The following is a 21,795-nucleotide window of genomic DNA, read 5'->3' on the forward strand; positions in this document are numbered from 1 at the left end:
TAATCAACTATTTGTTCACTCTCAACTGTCTGTTGGAGGTCTCCCATGGGACAGCACTCTGATAAGCACTAGGAGCCTGGTAGAGAATAAAGGTCCACTCTTGGCGTGTTCATTAGTACAGAGGGAGATAGTTAAGTCAGTGAATGTGTAAAGCAACAAGAAAAGTAAAACAGGCCGCAAGGAGAGACTGCTGGGTGGTGAGGAGGTTCCTTGGGTGGGGGGTTAGTATTAGGATGGGGATCTACACACAGCAATAGATGGAGTCCTGGAAACATCTAGAGGTTATCTCAAGCATGTGTGTTACGGCATACATCTTAAATGGTCCACAAAGGCCATGTGTTAAAGACTTGCCCCCAGCTGATGGGTTAGGAGGTGGTGGGGCCTTTAGAAGGTAAAACCTAAAGGAGTTAGGTCATTGAGCAGGCTCTTGAAGGGAATATTGGGACTGAGACAAAAACAAAGACAAACAAACAACCTTATCTCTCTAAGCGGGCTCCCCTACAGACCTCAGTCATTTTGTCACAGCTATGGAGAGCTAAGTAGAAAAGTCAAGTAGTAAATGCAGGCTCTGAGGAGCACTCACGAATTCAAAACAAGAGGATGTGTGCAGCAGGAGCTTAGAAAGGAGGGTGGGGCAGCCAGAGAGGAAAGAGAATAGCTTGTGGGGAGGTATGGGAAGGGGCTCCTCCACATTGAAGCTGTCAGCCATGTGGATAACAGGCCAGCACAGGGTCCACAGACTTGCCTGAAAACCCAAATGTGAAGTGGGAAGAACAGGGAGAGTTGCTTGCATCCTTTGACAACTCTCTTTCATTGACTTTAAGATGTGGAAGGAACCAGGAATGTCTTCCCTTTCTCCACTTAGACATGATGCTATCTGATATCAGGATTGGCACACCACCTAGGTGCTGACAATAGGAAATTAGTACCCAGAATCCTCTTGGAAGTACCATTCAGGTACCTAGTAGTCTACCTCAAGCATGCTCTTGACAATGTCACCTTGAAGCCACCCCTACCTTGATTAAAGACTTTGGAAAGGAAAGGCGGAAAGCACAGGACTTGGCATCCAGTCTGCTTGGGGTCCCATTTTGATCATTTGTGTCCCCTATTATCTGTGTTGAAATCCTGCCCTCCCTCCCTGATCTAGTTGCTTCCTGTTGCTGTGATAAAACACTGACCAAAACCAACTTGAGGAAAAAAAGGGATTATTTGGCTAATAATTCCATGTCACAGTTCATCACTGAGGAAAGTCAAGGCAGTAACATGGAGGTAGGATACTGTGGGTTTGGTCTATTGCTGCTTGTTTTGTGTTAATTGGCTCCCAAAATTGCATGAGAATTCGCACATCCACAGGTAAGACACTGAAAGATCTTGCCCCTGGTTGGTTTTGATTGGTAAATAAAGTTTCCAGTGGCCAATTTCTGAGCAGAGAGACAGAGGTGGGACTTTTGGGATTCCTGGGCAAAAGGGACCAAGGAATGAGCAGGAAGGGAGACAGGCGCTATGCTGGGGAAGGAAGAGAGAGACACCAGGCCTGAGGAGGTGCAGAAGACAGAGAGATAGTCCTCATTTAGGTGTTGGAAATGCAGCTGAGGGGGCTCAGGTCTGGGTCCAGGGCAGCAAAGATAGAAAATAGATTTTAGTAATAACTCGGGAATATCGGAGGAGGGTATATCAGCCTCGCGGAGGTTAGGAAGTGCCCCAGACATCAAGCTGTTTAAGGTACAAAGGCTGTGTGTGTGTGTGTGTGTGTGTGTGTGTGTGTGTGTGTGTGTGAGAGAGAGAGAGAGAGAGAGAGAGAGAGAGATATTTGGGAACCCAGAACATTGGAGCAGATAACAAGGAAATATGAATAGCGATAATTGGTTCTGCTACAGTAGAAACTGAAGGAGGAACCTGGAAGAGTGCCATTTACTGGCTTGCTCAGCTACCTTTCTTAGACAGCTCAGGACACCAGCCTATGGATGGCACCACCCATAGTGGGCTGGGCCCTCCTACATCAACTAGAAATCAGGCAATTCTCCATAGACAAGGTCACAGGTCAATCTGACTGAGGCAATTCCCCAACAGAGAATTTCTTCTTCCCAGATGTGTCAAGCTGAAAAGGAAGCTAACTATGACACACATACAGGTTACAGCACGGGACCTTTGGGGGATGATTAAGTACTGAGAGAAAAATATAGGGAGAGGGGAGGGAGAGGGGAGGGGGAGGGAGAGGGACAGGGAGAGGGGGAGGGAGAGGGACGGGGGAGGGGGAGGGACAGGGGGAGGGACAGGGGGAGGGGGAGGGGGAGGGGGAGGGGGAGGGGGAGGGGGAGGGGAGGGAGAGGGAGAGGGAGAGGGAGAGGGAGAGGGAGAGGGAGAGGGAGAGGGAGAGGGAGAGGGAGAGGGAGAGGGAGAGGGAGAGGGAGAGGGAGAGGGAGAGGGAGAGGGAGAGGGAGAGGGAGAGGGAGAGGGAGAGGGAGGGAGAGCTGAAGAAGGAAGTATTTGGATTCTAGCTTTCTAGCTAGCAGTCTCTAGCTTTCAACAGTGATTTTTTATTTTTTTTTGTCTACTGATGTTCTGTGTCCTGTGTGTCAGCTCCTAGGGATGTGTCAATCCTGAAATCAGATAGCATTAAAACATACATAGAGAGATTTAAATATAAGTTGGGGGCTGAGGAGATGATCCAGTCAGTCAAGTGCTCGTGATGTACGCATGAGAACTGCGTCTAATCCCCAGCACCTACATAAAAACCATCCACGGCAGGACACGATTCTAGTTCAATTAATTAATTAATTGAATTAATTAATTGAACAATTAATTAATTGAATTAATTAATTAATTGAATTGCTTAATTGAACAATTAATTAATTGAACGTGAGCGGACTATAGGATGGTGGCAAACTTCTCAAAGGCAAGCAGGTCACTAAAGGCATTCCTTTAAAAGGAATCCTGTTCTGGCTCCGTCCTGCCTGCTCCCACTTCCACTTCCTATCTGCCATGAGGTGGGCAGCTCTGCTTTGGCTCACCCTTGACCTTCTGCATCACCACAGGCCCACAGCAATGGGGCCAGTGCATCACAGACTGAAGCCATGAGCCAAAATAAATCTTTCCTCCTTCCTGGATATCTGAGATGATGATGATGATGATAATGATGATGATGATGATAATGATGATGATAAAGAAGAAGAAGAACCAGGTTAAATTTATTGTAGGGTGAACAAAAGTTCCAGGAAAGAAGCCGAACCTGTCACTGAGCCTTCTGCAGGCTTGACTGACTCACAGAATTTCAGTGAGTGCAGACAGGTGAGAATGTTACAAGCCCAGAGCCAAAGTGTCTTGGGCTACCTCTTAATGGCCATTTATTTCCCTCATCTGTGCCTGACCTAACATCTTTATGATCATTAGGTAAATTCCTTGGAATGGACAGACACCAGGTCCTCACCAATCAAAAGGCCCAGAGCCTCGTTTCTAGGCCTATAGCAGAAGTTTCTTCTCTTACTTTATAGCCCGCCTACTTAATATTTCCATCGATGTATCTTGGCTATTGACTTTCTCTGTTCTGTTTCTAGAAAGATTTTAAGGACTTCACAACTTGGAACATGAAATTTGGAGTGACCTAAATCTGTGTTTCCGGGACGTAGTCACTCACATTGAGCTCCAGAATAAACTATCACTGGTGTCCTTTGATGTGAGAGCCATTTCCTTCACCACAGAGAATTCCACGATTTAACACTCATGACACCAGGACTTGGTTAAAGCACAATGTCACCCATTTTCTATCATGTTAATGTCACTACTCCAGTGACCCAGACTCTGCGATCACACACCACTCACTCAAAAACAAAATTCAGGTTTTCCAACAAAGTAAACTCGTGTCTCCAGGGGCTCTGTCAGCCATGTAATGATGATTTTGTTGGCCAAGCAAGGCATTAGTCAGGACTTATTATTTGGAAACAGAAAACTGATTACAAACTTGCATTAGAAGCTGTCCTTAGAAACCTGTCCTCTGGGCTGGTGAGACGGCGCAGTTAAGAAAGCCAGTATGTCTAAACCTGCATCCTTCATAGTTAAAACTGGAAGTTTATGGCATAGACCTCAAGGTACTTTAAAGACTTTAAATAGAATAATGTATACAAGCGTTATCCCATACAGCAACTACTGAGAAGTGGGTAGGGGAGTCAGCTTTCTGAGCCTTGGGGTAGTGTTGTGGTATCAAACAGAAAAGAAGCAATTGACCACAGATTTCTAACCAATCCATCGGCCATTTGGGGCAAACAATTTTTCAAAAGCTGCTTTCAAAATAATTAAGTCCCTAGCTGCTAGGAGACAGTACAGCCCAAGACCCAGTGGGAATGGGGTGCAGAGGGTGGGGTGCAGGCAATCCTGATGCGGTGCCGTTTCTCAAAGGTCACCTTAGTCATCAGCCTAGACCTCTGGGCAGAGGGCATGGTGTGAGTCCATTTCCAACTGTCTGCCTTCGGTTCTCAAGAGCAGAACAAAACCATTAATGTTTAATATTTAAACAAAAACTTTCCGTCATAAATCACCCTGTAACTGGTGAGGGTTATTAAAACATGATAGATAGGGCCTTTTCTTTTTAAAGCTTGAATTTTAATGACTGAGATAGAAATCACAATGGAAACCAAACCTAACTCCCTAGAAATTGTTCTGTCTGTCAAACCAAGCCTCCAGAGCTTTGTGCTTCTGTAGGAGCAGAGACGGCCTTTCTGGCCCCAGCATCTTCCATGTTATCCAGCTTGGAAGGGTGTACCCAGAAAGGAGTCTTGGAGTCCCCATGAGACACATCAGCACTATCTTGGCCTGGAGTCCATTGAGAAACCAGAACTGCTTTAAGCCCCCAGCCGCAGCTCATGTTCCATGCTGGCAGAGAGAGACACAGGACACTTGCCCAGCAAAGCTAACCCCAAGCCACCTAGAATCAACTTCCTATTTTGATTACCCATGGCTACAGAGCTTTGATTGTTGACTGCAGAGCCGCAGAGAGCAAGGACATTGCCTGGACAGGCAGAGTCAGAGCCGGGAGCATGGCAGCTCTGTCACCATCCTCGATTCGCCAATTAATGCCACAAGCAATGGTGAAGGCAGTAAAGGGAGATTAATTCGGTGTGTCAGAACTGTGTGGAATCTCTTCCTGGGAGGCAAGTTCCTCTTCTGGCTGCGACCAGGCTCCAGCCTGTTCCTTCCTTCAAAAGGAGATACCTGGTTGGGGGGGTGGGGGGGAGAGGAGGGAAGGGGCAGCAGATTTCAGTTCCTGGGGGACCATTGTTCTAGTCTGATAACCTTGGATGCTCTTTTTAGAACATCCCCCCTCCTGCTGGGATAGTTACAAGAAGGAGAGGGGTGAGCCAGAGCCCTCCTGTTAGTATCAATGCCCAGGCCTGACTGGCCAGGCAAGTGGAGAAACTGAGAAGCTAACAACGAAACAAGCCAGAAAGCTGTAACTGGGGCGCTGGGGTTTGGTCTGTTACTCTGTGTTAAAATGCTAAATACTGGTCCTGGTTGCCTCAGGGATGAGGAGATCTTCACTTAAACCAAGTGATGCTGTGTAACCTTGCCTCCCAAGTTATCCTTGATTGGTCAATAAAGATGCCTACAGCTTATAGTTGGGCAGAAGAGAGGTGAGGCTTCAGTCTCCAGGCTCTGGATCTGAGCAAAGACTGTGAGGAGGACAGAGAGAGGTGAAGAGAGAGAAAGCACCATGGGGTAGGTGAATCATGTAAACATGGCCATGAGGGCTGGCCAATTGGAGTAAGAGTGGGCCAGGTGGAACATGTCGAGTTATAATTCAGGGTTATTGCCAGAAAAGTAGACACTAATAGCTTAGAGGGTAGATACCTGCACAGCTCAAGTGCTTTAAGGCTTATCATAAATACAAGGGCTTTGTGTCTTTTATCTGGGAACTGAAGGATCTAAGGCGGGGTAGAAACCCTACATTTTTACCACTACACTGGGGATGCAAGACCCTTTTAATAACAATAATCAAAAAATATTAGATTCCCAAGCTGACAAGGTGGTAGACTCCTTTTATCCTACCACTAAGAAGGCTGATGCAGGAAAGTCATACATTTGATCCAGCGTAGACTGCAATAAGACACCATCTCAAAAAGAAAAAGCTTATATATGTTATGTTATGTGAGTGACTTAATATAAAGACGACAAAATGTTACTAAGACACAAGATGTTAGAATCCATGGAAACCTCCAATCTCTTTTTAAAATTTGTATTTCATTTGCAAAATATCAGTTGTTCTAATACAAAAAGTAAATCCAATACACATCCAGTGTAAAGTATCTTGAGACATTGTTGACATGGAAAACTGATTTTACATTTCTTACTTAAACATGTGTATCTATAAACAGAAAGTAAAATATTGAATGTATTCAATAAGAAAGTAAAAAATGAATGTCAAAGGACGCCTACAAGTATAACTGTTAGGACAATGCACAGAAATTAACAGAAAGCTCGTTAATACAAAATCCACAATCAGGTTTACATGTGTTTGAGAACCTGACACATGGTAAAGGTGAAACCTTGAACAAAATGGCATGAGCAAAACAGTCATTTGGAAAATCAAAAGGGGTGAATTTTCACACCAAAATGAATCTCAGATGGGGCAAATATCTAAATATGAAAAGTGTACATTTTAATTAAAGTGTGGGAAGAAAGTTAGGTCATTGACTTATAATACTGCTCGCCTTTTGAGATGGTCATCTGACACTATTTTATGTATGAGTATACCATAGTCTCTTCATGCACACCAGAAGAGGGTGCTAGATCCCATTACAGATGGTTATGAGCCACCATGTGGTTGCTGGGAATTGAACTCAGGACCTCTGGAAGAACAGAGTCAGTACTCTTAACCATTGAGCCATCTCTCCAGCCCCGGTCATCTGACACTATGTGAGCATTTTGACATATGACCCCACAGTTGCCTGCCTTCATAGAATTTTCCCCAAGGACATAAAGAGCCATCCTAAGTCCCCAGAGAAATATATAAAAAGATATTCATTATGCTCTGTTGATAACAGTGGAGGGAAGTAAAAACAATTTAAACATTGGTTAAAGAAAATGAATTTTAGAATACTCACCCAGGGAAACACCAAATAGACAGTTAAAACAATGGTATGTAGCTGTACTGAAACGCTATTGCCTGATCATTCCAAAGAAAGAAGCACTGTAATATTTTTAAGATTTAGTTTATTTTAATTATATGTAAGCGCATGTGAGTGCAGGTGCCCACAGAGGCCAGAAGGCATCAGATCCCCTGGAGATGGAGTTGTGGGTAGTTTGTGAGCCACCATGTAGATACTGAGTGCTGAACTAGGTTCTCAGCAAGAGCAGCCAGGGTTCTAACCACTGAACCATCTCTCCACTGCTCCAGTTTTCATGGTTCCTGTGTGTGGAGGTTGAAGCTGCGGCCTCGCCCTTCGCACTCACCTGTGATAACCCAGAGCGCAGCCAATGGCTCACTCATCCAGACTTCATTGTTCTTGCTCACAGCCCCAGGAGCAGCCTAGTTTCTCCTCTGGATCCGTTCTCACCAGCACCAGGAGTCATGGTCTGTGTACCTCTGCCTGCCCACCGACAATTTAGACCTCGGTCACAGCTATGCCTGTCCACCAAAGGCCAGCTGAGAACAATGGTAGTCTACTGCGGAGACCCTGTAGTCCTGATGCTCACGGGTCCCGATGACCCCTGGAGTTGCAGGCAAGGTATTGGTGTTCATGCTAATGATAGAATGACAGCAGGATATTGCTTCTGTTACAGAAACTTATGACACATCTGTCTTCACCTCCACAGTGGGAACTAACTGATATCAGCCTGTGGGAGCTGTAAGCTGCTGCTACCTACATAAAAGGGTAAGGTTTTGAAGCTTCCAAACTTAAGATCCTGCCTACAGCCTTGGGACTGCAACACCAGACACTGGGCCTGGAAAAATGACTATTTTTTCACCCAACTTTGATAATTTAAGACTGAGCAGGTTTTTGGTTTTGACCTTGCCTTGTTATACTGACATAACGTCTAGAGGTGTTATCGTTGAGGTGGGCTAGCTACTCACCAAAGCTCCCTCCAGGACACTGGGAAACTAGGAAAATCATCAACAAGCTTTGAGCAGTACCTAACCCTTGTAATTCTAGCACTAGAGAATTAGAGACAGAAATGACATGAGTTGAAGTTCACCCTCGGCTACATAGCAAGTTTGAGGCCAACCCGGGCAACATGAGACCTTGTCTCAAGCCCCTACCCCTCAAAAACAAAACAAACAACAACAACAAAACCTCTCTGAGACTTGCATACAGAGGACAATAACAAAGTCACAGGCCATGAAGCCATGTAGAGATGCCATACTACAGCTTAAAGTGGGGTGCAGGATGACCTCTCATAACAGACAAGGACACTCATCTGCTTTTGTTTCTAGGAGGCATGGAGTGAAAAGTTTGGCAGGCTTGTTAGAACTAATCAGACCACTTTGTGAGAAGACTTCCCAGCTTGGAAGTTATAGTTAAGACATATGGTCATGAGTGGTCACCTCTGAGTGAGTTTTATTTTCTTGTTTACCTGACTTGTCCAGCTTAAGAGAAAAAAGAAAGTATTAGTGTAACTGCCAGTATTCTAACCCTAATTATGTCCCCAAAATTGCTTACTCGAGAGGATCTGCAAGTAGCTTCTGGAAACCCGCCCCCAGTTAATTCTGATTGGTAGAGGAAGATGACAGCAGCCAATAGCTGGGGAGAAGAGACGGAGGAGGGATTTAGGGTTCTCAAGCTTGGGGCAGCAAGGACGCAAAAGAAGAAAAAGGAGGGACACCATGCCTGAGGTGTGGACAGGAGAGAGGAGTAGAGCTGCCATGCAAGGGGGCTACTCTGTTCCGAGCCCCTCCGTGTCCCCTTCACCCACGAAAGAGACACGTGAGGCAGTGTTCGGGTAGTTACCACAACGAGGCTTTATTCTTGTATCAGCAGAAGCGGAAAGACCCCAAGCCCAGAAAAGGCACTGCTATATGTACCCTAGAGTGGCGTGTTCACTTCTGATTGGCTGTTCACTCATTACCCATAATACACCCGGGGATGGGCAGTGACTTTGGCGCGCTTTTTGCCTTTTGCACCTGCGTAGTTAGTTGTTTACTAGTGGGAGGACAGGATGCCCGCGCCATCTTGTAATGGCGAATGCTATCGCGCTCACGCGGCTCCTAACATCTCCCCCTATCAATTTTATTAAGATGGAACAGCCTTTTGCCTATCAAGCGCGGCACCAACTCAGTGAGGGAAAGCAGAGGCCTGATCCCCTGTGCAAAATGAGGTATTGTAATGGGTTTCTTCTCTCGTTGTTGTGCAATGAGGAATACTTCCCATACCCATCTCGATGCTTTTTGACGGGGAAAGGAAGCCTCCGCCCTGGGGCGCCACCAGGGGAGAAGGTTCCTTGTCATCAAACCTTTGTGCAATCAGGCATACTTTAGGGAAATCTATCCACACTCGTGGAACATTCCCTGTCGAGTACCCACTCACAACACCTCTAAATATTCAGGTACCACAGTTATTCAGGCAAGGGCTGGCTAGACTTAGACTTCTCATCGACCCAGTGCAATGGGCTGAACCCTTGGGGTGCATCGATTGAGGGTCTCAGTCATCAGCTACTTTCTTAGCCTAGATAGCCAAATTTCAGGGGGAGATGCTTGCTCAAGGCTATGAGTGCTTGGGCGATAGTGACCTTGTCACGTTTTTGTTGGGCTCTGAGCTTGCAGACCAATCATAACATGAACACTAATCCACAATGTAGGGCTGCACCAAACAGGCCTATCCCCACCCTTTAAGAAAGAAAGAAAAGGCAGAGGTAAGCCAAGAAGTAAAATCGCCAGGGGTAACAGGGTCCACTCGTGTTCCATTAAGGCTCGAAATCTGGATCTGCAATTGCTGCTGCATCTGGTCCAGCTCCCTAGTCCACTTCCCTTGTAAATAAGCAGAAAGATTGTGGCTTTGAATAAATGTATCATTCATAAATCTCAGAGGTGTAATACCTAGATGTGGGGTTGCTGACATGCAGCTCATTTGAACCACATCCGTGAGCTGCTCCACATGGGCTTGGAGCAAATCAACTCTCTGATTGACCAACAGGATGCCTGATGCCAGGTATGCATCCACTTTCTGTAGAATGGTCAAAGCCTCAGAGGTCTTTTCTGAAATTTGATTAACAACAGTAGCTGCTGTAACCTGATCAGCCAAGGCTGTGCCGGCTGTCACAGCTGCAGTTGCAAAGATGGTAATAGCAATGATAATGGCTGCAGTTATATCAAAATCTCTCTTCTGTCGAAATAAAGTCAAGGTCCCAGACGTCTGAACGGGGATAGGGATCCATAGTGGTATACTGGCTATTAGGGCCTGCTTATAGACAAGAGCAGACCAGCACTGGGACATAAAGCAAGTTACATTGGTACAAGTTAGCAGAAGCAGCACCTTTTAAGAAGGCAAGGGCATAGGTTTTGGAAAAGCAGATAGGATAGCCATCTAAATTCACTATATATACTAGGAACCCGATTTAGGAGAGTCCAAATGAGAACTGAGAGCGTCTGCAGATGAATCCTTCGGGGGGGGGGGGGGTCAATTTCAGGAACTGCGAGTCGCCTCGTCAGTCGCTCTGGCAGCCAAAACGGGTTGTCTTCTTCCTGTGGAAAAACACAAACCACTCCCCGGGATCTTATTAAAATAGGATCCGGGCCTTTCCATTGACCAGTCAAAACATCTTTCCATTTTATCATTTCTTTTGGCCTAGTTGGTTCTAGGCAATGGTGATCAGCCGCAATGTTGCCCTGACTGTCCAAATTCAAAAAGTTGAGGGTAAAAAGTGCCAGAGAAACAGTAGCTCGTGGCACCGTGGGCAGAGCTTCCTCAACTTCTCCTTTTTGTTTTATCAAATAAGTTTTAAGGGTACAATGAGCACGCTCAATGATGCCCTGTCCCTGAGGGTTGTAAGGAAGACCCGTCAGGTGTGTCACCTCCATATGGCGACAAAATTGTTGAAATTTTTGAGAAGTGTAGGCTGGTCCATTGTCAGTTTTAAGGGTTTTAGGCTTTCCCCAGGCACTCCAAGCCTCAAGACAATGTTGAATAACATGGGCTGCCTTTTCTCCGGTCAATGGAGAGGCGAATATAACTCCAGAACAGGTATCAATGGAGACATGCAAATATTGTAATTTGCCAAAGGATGGGATGTGAGTAACATCCATTTGCCAGATCTGTAATGGCCTAATTCCCCAAGGGTTAATTCCTGTATGGGGAACAGGTAGGAATTGACAGCAGTTTTGGCATTGAGTCACGATATCTCTGGCCTCCTTTCTAGAGATGTTAAACCGACATCGTAGTGTCTCAGCTGTCACATGAAACCTTTTATGAAAGGCTTTAGCCAAATCTAATTTTGGCGAAAGGGCAATTGCAATCAACTTTGTGGCTCAATCTGCCAGGTCATGTCCATGGGACATAGGTCTCGGTAAGCCTGAGTGAGCCCTGATATGAGTTATAAAAACAGGGAATCTTCGCTTAGCCAGGGTAAGCTGAATCTTTTGAAAAACTTCTACAAGTCTGCTAGATGTCTTAATTAACCCAGCAACTTCTAATGCTTTTACTGCATTAACCACATAGAAGGAATCTGAAACAATATTTAAGGGACCTGGAAAGATTTCCAGAACCTCTGACACTACTAAGCATTCCACAATTTGAGGTGAGGTTTCATGGTATTGTTTGGATGTAACCTTATCATTAACCACATAGGCACCCATTCCTGTTTTTGACCCATCCATATAAACTACCATTCCATCTGGGAGTGGCTCCTGAGACACAATATGTGGAAATATGATAGCTTAAGTTAAGGCAAATTGTAAGATGGGATGCTTAGAATAATGATTATCTATTTGACCATTGAAGGAAGTAACCAGCACTGCCCAAACATCAGAGGTCGCCGTTAATATTTGGACTTGATGGGCAGTATAAGGCACTATCAAAACCTTAGGCTCCCTTCCAAAATGAGTAATGGCTGCTTTTAGTCCACGAAGGGCAAGCTGAGCGACTGAATCTGGATACCTTTCAATAATCTTTGCGGGAGAAGCATTGGGATGAATCCATAACAAGGGCCCCTCCTGCCATAATACAGCAGTTGGTAAGTGTCTAGTTTTAAAAACACATAAGTCAGAGGTTTTGGTTTCATCTATGCATTTTAACTGGGCATCTTGTAAAGCATTTTCTACTACTTGCAGAGCACAGCTCGCAGATGGTGTTAAGGCCCTCAGTGAGGAAATATGAGCATCCCCTTCCAAAATATCAAATAAAGATTTCAGCTCGGCTGAGGGAATTTTTAAAAATGGTCTTAACCAATTTATATCACCTAATAATTTCTGAAAATCATTCAAAGTATGTAAATGGTCTCTACGAATCTCCAATTTCTGAGGAATTATCTTTTTTTCTGGATAGATAACCATCCCTAAAAAGGAACCAATTTCTAAAAATTGAACTTTCTCAGTAGCAACATGTAGACCCCACTGCATGTAAGTAAGTAAGTAAGGGGACCTCCCAAGCCGCGACAGACTCTTAACCAGTCTTGTAGCCCCTTGGCTCTCCGAGGAGCAATGGCTGCACGGCATTCAGCTGTGGCATTTTCAAAGATCATCTGTTCTATCAGTGGCATTGCCTGCTCTGGTTCCCCAAAGATTCTGCCAGCTGCCTCAGTCATGCGGGCCACAAAGTCAGAGAAAGACTCATTAGATGTCTGAATTATCTTGGACAAATAAAGGTTACTGCCTTCCTTCCTAGGGAGGGACTTCCATGCCTTTATTGCAGCTGATGCTATCTGTACGTAGACCTGGCAGGGATGAGCGGTCTGGTCGTTTGCGTGTACGCCAACTCCAGCCAGCATGTCAAAAGTCCATAATTGTTGTCCCTCAGTGTTTGCATTAATCCTGGCTTGTGCTTGTAGTGCCTCGTGCCACAAGGCCTTCCACTCTAGGTATTGGCCCATATTGTTAAGTACCGCCTTCACTGTGTCCTGCCAGTCTCCTGGCGTCATAGCAGCTGTACTTAATCTCTCCACTTGGGATATAGTAAAATTAGCCCCAATTCTATATGCACGTACTGCCTCAGCTAATTCTTTGACCTGTCTATACTCTACTGGGGCATGGACACGAGCGCCTTCTGCCACTTCAAAGACCGGAAATGCAAGCTGTAGCTATCTCCGATCTCCTGGGCTGAGAAATGAATTAGAAGCGCTGCCCGAGGCATAGGCCGGAGGCAAGGCCAGGGCCGAGGGGCTCAAGGCCTTTCTTAATCTTATCTCAGAATGGTTATTTTTAGCACAGGCGGCTGCTTCCTGCTCTAGGCTCTCTTCCTCTCCTTGCGTTAGGTCTTCCTCGGAGCTGCTAAGGTCTATAGAAGCAGGCTCCTTAATTGGGTACAGGGGGGTCCCCCCCGAACTCCACTCTCTCTTCACCAGCCGGTGAAGGGTCCTTAACCTTAACAGGCCCTGCAGTGGCCCCCGTTCCTTTTGAGTACTCTTTCCTATGACCAGGCTCCTTGGCCTGCTTCTGTTGCCCAGGCTTTTTTGCCTGCTTCTCCTTTCCAGGCTCTTTGGCCTGATGCCGGCTAACACGCCCTGTTTCTGATACTCTGGAGTGGACCTCTCCTGAAAACTCTTGACTTGCACTAATAGCTGTGTTGTGAGCTGGATCTTTACAACACAAATAAGCTAAAAGCAAAAGCAATGCAAACAAAAGGCCAACTATTGCTGCGGCAGCAATGGGTGAATATCCGCCCGCAACGAAAGCTTCCACCCCAAACATATCTCTCAGAGACGTACCTGGATCCTGCAGTCTTTTAACCCGCCCAGAGTCTCGGGGGGGGGGGGGGGAGGGTCTTCCGCAGCGCCTTGAAGATCCCAGGTTTCGACGCCAGATGTTCCGAGCCCCTCCGTGTCCCCTTCGCCCGCGAAAGAGACACATGAGGCGGTGTTCGGGTGGTTACCATAGCGAGGCTTTATTCTTGTATCAGCAGAAGCGGAAAGACCCCAAGCCTGGAAAAGGCACTGCTATATGTACCCTAGAGTGGCGTGTTCACTTCTGATTGGCTGTTCACTCATTACCCATCATACGCCCCGGGATGGGCAGTGACTTTGGTGAGCTTTTTGCCTTTTGCACCTGCGTAGTTAGTTGTTTACTTGTAGGAGGACAGGATGCCCGCGCCATCTTGTAATGGCGAATGCTATCACGCTCACGCGGCTCCTAACACTACTCCTCTGGGTCTAGAGCACCCAAGATGGAACATAGAAGTTAGTAAGTAGTAACTCGAGATTAATCAGTGGGAAGTAGATTCTAGCAACATGGAGGCTAGGCCCAACTATTGTGCTGTTTAAGGCATATTAAATATAAAGGCTGTGTGTGTGTCTTTCATCTGGGAACATAAACCACTGAGGCGGGAAGCAACCCACACAGACTTATTAAAAAGATTAATACTATATAGTAGAAACATAAGGGTATGACTCACTCTTGCCAACATTTAACACGTGTGTAAGTTCAGGGGTAAACATATTGAGACTGTTTTCTGTGAAAAAAAAATCTATCTTAGATTGTCGGGCCTTGGCCATTTAACCTGTACCATCAATCACGTAACACAGGTAGAGGTCTCCACCTCCAGAGATTAAAATATTAATAAGTTATCTAAAGGCTGGGGGGGTGTAGATAATTAAGTTATTCCCTCCCCTCTTCCCCTTACCTATAAAAAGCCAGGGGAACCTGGCTTTCGGGGGAGCTCACATCATCTACATCCACTCACCACATCTAGTAGGCAGTGAATGATGCTCGGGTATTGGTTTGTCTTGTTGTGACATTGTAGAGAAAAATGAGCCAAATTGCTTCTTGTTGTGGTATTTTGGCTGCTTCTGGTCACTTCTGCTTACTGGATTCTACTTGAATTTTTCTAAACATCACGCGACACGCCCTCTCACATGTCTGCTTGAACAGAACATCCTCTCATAAGACAGTATCCAGAAGAATATCATAGGATACAACTGAATCTCCAAAGAAATCAGAAATTCCCAATTCAGACATACAATAGTATCTTGAAGTGGGAGAAGCAGTTTTTTACGGGGAAAACATTGGAAGTTTCTCTTATTGGGACACAATGCTTGGGACTCAGGTAATTCCCCAAGGTAAAAGTTGTGCTAAAAAAGTCCTGATTAGAATGAAAGTCTCCCTGGTAGTCTTGATAACACTGGGAAACAAAATTAGCTAACATTCTGGGGGGATTCTTCTGAGACGATCTGGGTTTGTATCATGAGAGGTGAGCAGGCACAGACCCTGCCTACATTAATTAGATTTTTGTAGCACATGTGTTAAATAATTAAGAAGTAACAAGTTTTGTTTTGTTGTTGTAAAAATCTTGACTTTTGATCCTTAACAGTTGGTAAACTTTAAATGTTAAACCACAGATACCCCACATACATCTAGAAGTCAAAACCACTGGAGGGACTGGCTGGATGCCATGGAAACAAATTCCTAACTGGGAATTCTTTGGGGCTGAATCTTGTGCTCTCAGTCTGATGGAAGATGTTAACTATCACCGAGCTCTTGGTTTTTCGATGGGTTTAGGTTGGCTGAGGGTTGAGTTTTGGTTTTTCAGTTGTTCACAGTATTTAGAAGTTTTTCGTAGGCTGCAGCCAGATAGTAATTGTTAGTTAGTGTGGCTCCCTACAGAGTTCTTTGGCAGTAAAACACAGAGCTCCCACCAGAGCTATACAGACATAAAAATGAAAGCTGAGTTTATTAACTTGCTGGGCCCGGAAGTGCATGCCATAAAGGTAACTGACATGGGATACTGGTTCATTTGCCATGCTTACAGCAAAATAGCTGAGCCAATATAACATAAAGAAGAGGCTTACTTAGCTTACACTTTCAGAGGGCAAAAGTGTGAACGGCATGAGGTGGCTTTGGAAAGGCCCCTTCACTCCCTGCCCCCATCACACCATGACAAATGGCTTCAAGGCAGGAGAATGTATTTGGGGGAGGGGTGTTGCAAGGTGAGACTGGAAGCTACAGAAGCCAGAGAGGAACCCTCCTTCTCTTTTAAAATAAACCTCTTCCAATAACAAACCTGGGTCCCTCCCTTGAGAGCTACTTAATCCTCTCCCAAGGCAGCACCCACAAGCTCCCAGCTCTTGGAAATTTCCATCATCTCTCAAAACTGCCAAACTGAAGACCACACATGAGCCCTTGGGGAATATGTCATATTCAAACCACAGCAATGGGAGAGTCAGGGGCTTTTAATCTAGAAAGAGGCTAAGACCACACTAGACTAAGACTACAGTTGGACATGAACCCTGTAGAGATGACCCAGGGAAACACATTTGTTCACTGGTTAGGAAATGGTTGTTAACTGGTCCCATCATGGTTTGATGTCTGTCTGAGTCTGCTTTCAGCAGCTCAGAAGTCTGTTGGGGTGAAACACATTCACTTTGAGGTCAGAGACAAGTGAAGCTGAAAGTGGGAATTTTTAACCTTATAAAATTTAATTAATTTATTTATTTATTAATTTATTACAGATTCCAGTCTCTGTGTGCTGGGATTACAGTTACGAGCCAGCACTCCCAGCATAAAATTCCACACATGACAAGTAAATCCTGGGATGATCTGTGTCCTCTTCTGGAACCTTCCAGTTATCCTTGGTAGATGTACAGTGTGTCTCAGGTGGCCCTCCATATCTACAGGGCATGGGCTGAAAAACTGTAGCCAATGGCAAAATCTGAGGATGCTCAAACCTGTTGTATAGAATAGCATGGTGCCTGCATATAAAGTGTGTAGAATTGAGCCATTTCTAGATTGCTTGCAATGCCCAATATGAGAATGCTCGATAAACAGTCACTAGACTGTGCTCCCTAAAGAGTCACTAGACTGTACTCCCTAAACAGTCACTAGACTGTACTCCCTGAACAGTCACTAGGCTGTGCTCCCTAAACTTTAGTCACTAGACTGTGCTCCCTAAACAGTTGTTAAACTGTGCTCTTCAGGAAAAGTGATGAGAAAATCCATTTTTCAGAAAAAAATTCTGAATTTTCTGAAAAATTTTCTCAGAAAAAAATTCTGTCTATGTTCAGAACAATTTTTTTTTTCAAGTATTTTCCATGTGCAGCTGGCTGAGTCCACAGGCCTGGAAGCAGCGGGTACTGAGAGCTAAGTCTGTGTGAACACAGCTCTTGTGCTCAGCTGGCTTCTACTGTTGTGTCCTGGTTCTGCCTGGCATCTGCCCTTCTTCCTGAATTCTACTTGTCTTAGTTACTGGTCTGTTGCTGTGACGAAACACAATAAGAGAGAACACTTAATTGGGGGCTTGCTTACAGCTGTGGAGGATGAGTCCACGATCATCGATCATCGAGGTAGGAAGCATGGTGGCAGGCAGGCAGGGTGCTGGGGCAGTAGCTAAGAGCTCATATCCTAGTTCACAGGCAGCAGGCAGAGGTGGGGAGTGGGGCGAGACCAAACCTGACATGAGCTTCTGAAACTTCAAAGCCTACTCCCAGTGACACACCTCCTTCCAAAAGGCCACACCTCCCAATCCTTCCCAAACAACTCTACCAACTTAGAACCGAGCATTCAAACATGAGCCTATGGGGGTCCGTTCTCATTCAAACCAACACACTTCTCTTTTCCAATACAAGGACACAGCTAACCTTTAAAGTGTGGACTACTCTGAGAAAAGTAGGCCAAGTACATGCTGTGAACTCCAGTTTGAGGAGCAAGCGGCAGCAATTAAAATACTTGGCTGTGACTATATAAGCCGTTTGTGACTGAATTCTCGGTAGGTTTCCAGGATAATAGGCAAAGGTGTACGGGGCTTTTCAGAGTCTACTAGCAAGAAAGAAAAGGGCAGGCATAGAGGCGAGAGAAAAAGAACGCAGTGGTGAAAAGCAAGAAGGACCAAAAGGGAACTAGTTTGAGGGGTAAGTGACCAGACTGAGAACAACAAACTGAGCAGAAGGAGGGAGGGGTGTGAAGGCAGCAAAAAGCACAGCAGCCCAGGGAGGCAGCTGAGAGCGGCAGTTTGGGCAGAGTCTGGGCAGGAGGTGTTGGTAATTGAAATAACAGGAGTTCTGGGGTCCCGCCAAGGTTCTCTTCTGCTGAATCAGGAGCTAAATAGCCTCACACATTTTTCCCCCATGGGTTCTCTCCCCAGAATGCTGTCAAACCTGCCCAGGGTCTCAGACATTTCTGGGCATTTGGATGATAAGGCATTAGGCAGCATCTCCACCCCACAGCACCAGCTCCTAACAGTAAACACATGCAAACAGTTTTCATACATGAGACATCCCATGAGTCCTCTCAGAGTGTCCCCAGAGCAGGTAACACAGAGGAGGCACAAGGTCAAATGGAAACCCGCCATTTGCAATGCAGAGTAGAGCATTGGCTACAGAACAATGATAGTCGATAGTCTCCCCTTTTCACAAATAATCCAATGTTTTTCAAAACCATTTGTGAATATTTGCTGTGGTACCTAGAGTCCTCCCCATGCGTTCAGAATCATGAGAGAGCTGAAAACTCTTGGAGACATCTAGTTAGGTGGCTCTCCTCTTGGAGGGCATTGCAGCCAGGAGAGGGTTGGCTAATTCAACACCATACTACCCCCAGGAGAAGGCTCCTGACCCCCCAAACAATATTCATTTCCTTGTGCCCTGACACGTTCCCCTCGCTCGTCTCCCACACTGTCCTTCTGCATCTTGAGCACATCCCTTGCTACCTAAGAGTGCATTGGACTGCCACACACAACAGAAGTGTGGACATTGATGGTTTAAGCCATAAAGACAGTCACAGTTTGTGTACTGGAGGGATGGAAGGAGATAGTTCCAAGGTTTGTGCTAATGCTCTGTAATGCAAATAAGACATCCCCATCTTTTCAGCCTTCCTTTATTCAGAGTATGTGGACCTTTCATCGTTGAACCTGTAAGCTCATGGTGACAGGATGGATACAGGTCTGAGCACCTTACAGTCACTCCAGTGTCCCCAGAGAAAAGAAAGGGGAAATGGTGGTGGCTGGGGGATTTTGGTTCCATCAGGAAAATGTTGCCCCCAAAATAATATTTTACTTTACACTTTACTGCCCTAATTAGATCCATGGTCACCTTTAGCTGCAAGGAAGTCTGGGAAAGAAGGTGTATGGCAATAAGGCAATGAAACCGACTTGATTGGGTTAAATGAACAGCAACCCAAGGCCAGCATTAAAAATCACTATTTCAGAAGATAGAAGAAAGGGTTAGGAAGGTAGGACATCTGACACATGCAACAAACACCCTCCAAAACTCAGTGGCCTAAATCCATACTCACTGTCTCCCTTGGGTCAGAGGTCACTGAAGGCTCTGCTCAGCTCAGGTGTAGATCACTGGGATGCCCAAACTGCTGTATGCTCCGCTCCACATGCCTTTCTGTGGAATGATTCCTGGGAAGAGATGAGCAAATGTCTGTTCATTTCAGACAGAGAACCCATGACAGACCAAACAGATACTACCAAAGTACAACTTGGTAAACCAATGTGTTTTACTGGGCTACTTATAGGACTTGGTGTGAGGGATTACTTAGAAAAGCAAAAGTGTTTCAGACAGCTGCATCATTAAAGCCTGCCCCAGCACAGGTGACAGCTCACAAAGCTGGGAACTTGAAGCTCACTGCACCTGCCTGCAGCCAGCTTGACAGGTTGGAAAGTGTTCTTTCCAAGAGGCTCAGTGGGTCTGTACCTTTTCCAGGGAGCTCAGCTGGTCTGTAAGTGACTCTCTGTACTCTTTATTGCCTTATGTATATACTCTTAGGAAGGAAGGGGCCTGGTGAGTCTGGTCAGTTTCAGGACTTCCTGAAGCTATTATGAGTTGTGTACTTCCTGTCTTAAGAAACTTCCCATGCCTGGCAGTGGTGGTACACGCCTTTAATCCCAGCACTTAGGAGGCAAAGGCAGGTGGATTTCTGAGTTTGAGGCCAGCCTGGTCTACAGAGTGAGTTCCAGGACAGCCTGGGCTATACAGAGAAACCCTATCTCAAAAAGAAAAAAAAAGAAAAAGAAATTTCCCTGAAGGATAGAAGGTGCCACTTCCCTTAGGACATCCTGCTGTTTTACCCCTATACATGAAGTGTCTTAAAATACCCTGTTGTTTCCCTTCCCTTTTTGCAGGCACCCTATGTCTTTTTTTTTTTTTTTTTTAAGATTTATTTATTTAATGTATGTGAGTACACTGTCACTGTCTTCAGACACACCAGAAGAGGGCATCAGATCCCATTACAGATGGTTGTGAGCCACCATGTGGTTACTGGGAATTGAACTCAGAACCTCTGGGATAACAGTCAGTGCTCTTAATTGCTGAGCCATCTCTCCAGCCCCAGGCACCCTATGTCTTAAAGAGCTGCTCTCCAAGATGGAAGGAAACTACAACATATCACCTTGCAGGTGAGGGTAAAGGACACTGTTCCCATAGCCTAGGACAATGATCTAGTGCAAGAATGCAAGAAGAGTCCTGCCCTCAACCACAGTGAGGGCCTGTGCCTTAGTTGCTTTAGTTGGATTGCATTGGCCTGCCATGTGGTCCCCAAAAGTCAAGGCTGAGGAAGGTGGTGAATTCTCTGGGCACAGGATGGGTGCAGGGAAAAGTGAAGCCCTGTCGGCTTCCTCTCCCCATCTGTTCCCCCTTCTGCCTCCTCACTCCCAGCACCTTCCCAGCCCCATGCCCTCCGCTTCTCTGCTTCTTTCTTCTTGATCCCAGACCAGCCTCGACATTACTATTCCTCATGTCTGAGCTCACTGCAGAAATCTTGGTATAAAGCCAAGCACTGTGACATGTCCAGAACTCCCCTCCACATTGCCAGTCCCAGGCTCATGGCCCTGTCCCCAACAAGGTACAGTAGACATGGGAATGAACTGTGACCTGAAACCTCACAGTCTGGAAGCTTGATCTGGCTGTAGTTGTGCAGGGGCTGCAAACGGCCACAGGGAATTTTCAGAATCCAGTTGAAAGACCCCTGAGAGGGGAGACCCTCACTCAAGTCCCGGGATGTCCCAGCCACCCAATAACTCACAAGACACCGATCTAGATGCAAACAGCAAGAGGCTTTAATCTGGGAATCAGCTGGCTGATGGTCAACTCATAACTCATGCAGGAGCAGAGGAACTGAGAAAGCGGCCTGGGGAGAGGAGAACTTTTTAAAGGGCAAAACCACAAATGGGGGGGGGGAATGGTTAGGGGGATAAGGGATATGTTCCCTTGGTTAAGGGAACATATCATAAAAATAGTGGAAAGTCCCAGCCCATTATCCACGGCAGGGGTGTGGGAAACACTCCTGGAATGTGTTTCCATGCTTTGGTCCTTCCCCACCCGCAGGTGGGTTCTCTTCCCAGAGGTCTGAGGAATGTTAACCAGCCTCTCCCTTCCTCTCCTGAATGTTAATCCAGCAAGTGTCCTCTGACTCAGGAATAATGTACTCCTCTCCGAATGCAGAATGTATCCTGGGGCAGTGAATTCTAAGACCTAAAATATCTCACATTTAGTTCTGCTTTCTTTGTGGAACTAGTGAGCCAGCTGGCCTACATTTTTGGCTCAGGTCTAGGGTTCATAAAAACTTTTCATACTTTTCATAAGTTTTCTATACCTTTCACAGTCCAGCTCCTGCCTGTCCACATGGACTTGGGTTATGTGCTGCTTCCTGAAAACAAGAGGCAGTGGCCAAGTCTTGAATCTGATCCATGCTTCATTCTTCCTCATCACACTTGTCAAAGGAGAACATTT

General features: G+C 45.8%; 1 long non-coding RNA gene across 3 annotated transcripts in view; it reads left to right on the plus strand.

Moving 5' to 3' along the window:
* The window catches only part of LOC143438185 (uncharacterized), a 53,840-nt gene that overhangs the window by 16,779 nt on the left and 15,266 nt on the right, over positions 1-21,795 (plus strand). For 2 of the 3 annotated variants that reach the window (XR_013107187.1, XR_013107185.1), the window contains exons 2-3: positions 7,507-7,718; positions 7,807-7,865. This is a non-coding gene — a long non-coding RNA (uncharacterized LOC143438185). Of the gene's footprint in view, positions 1-7,506; positions 7,719-7,806; positions 7,866-16,581; positions 20,463-21,795 lie in introns of all 3 variants that reach the window. The other variant, XR_013107186.1, reaches the window with a different exon arrangement.

This window comes from Arvicanthis niloticus, chromosome 24 (genome assembly GCF_011762505.2).
Source record: "Arvicanthis niloticus isolate mArvNil1 chromosome 24, mArvNil1.pat.X, whole genome shotgun sequence".
Classification (NCBI taxonomy): Eukaryota; Metazoa; Chordata; class Mammalia; order Rodentia; family Muridae; genus Arvicanthis; species Arvicanthis niloticus.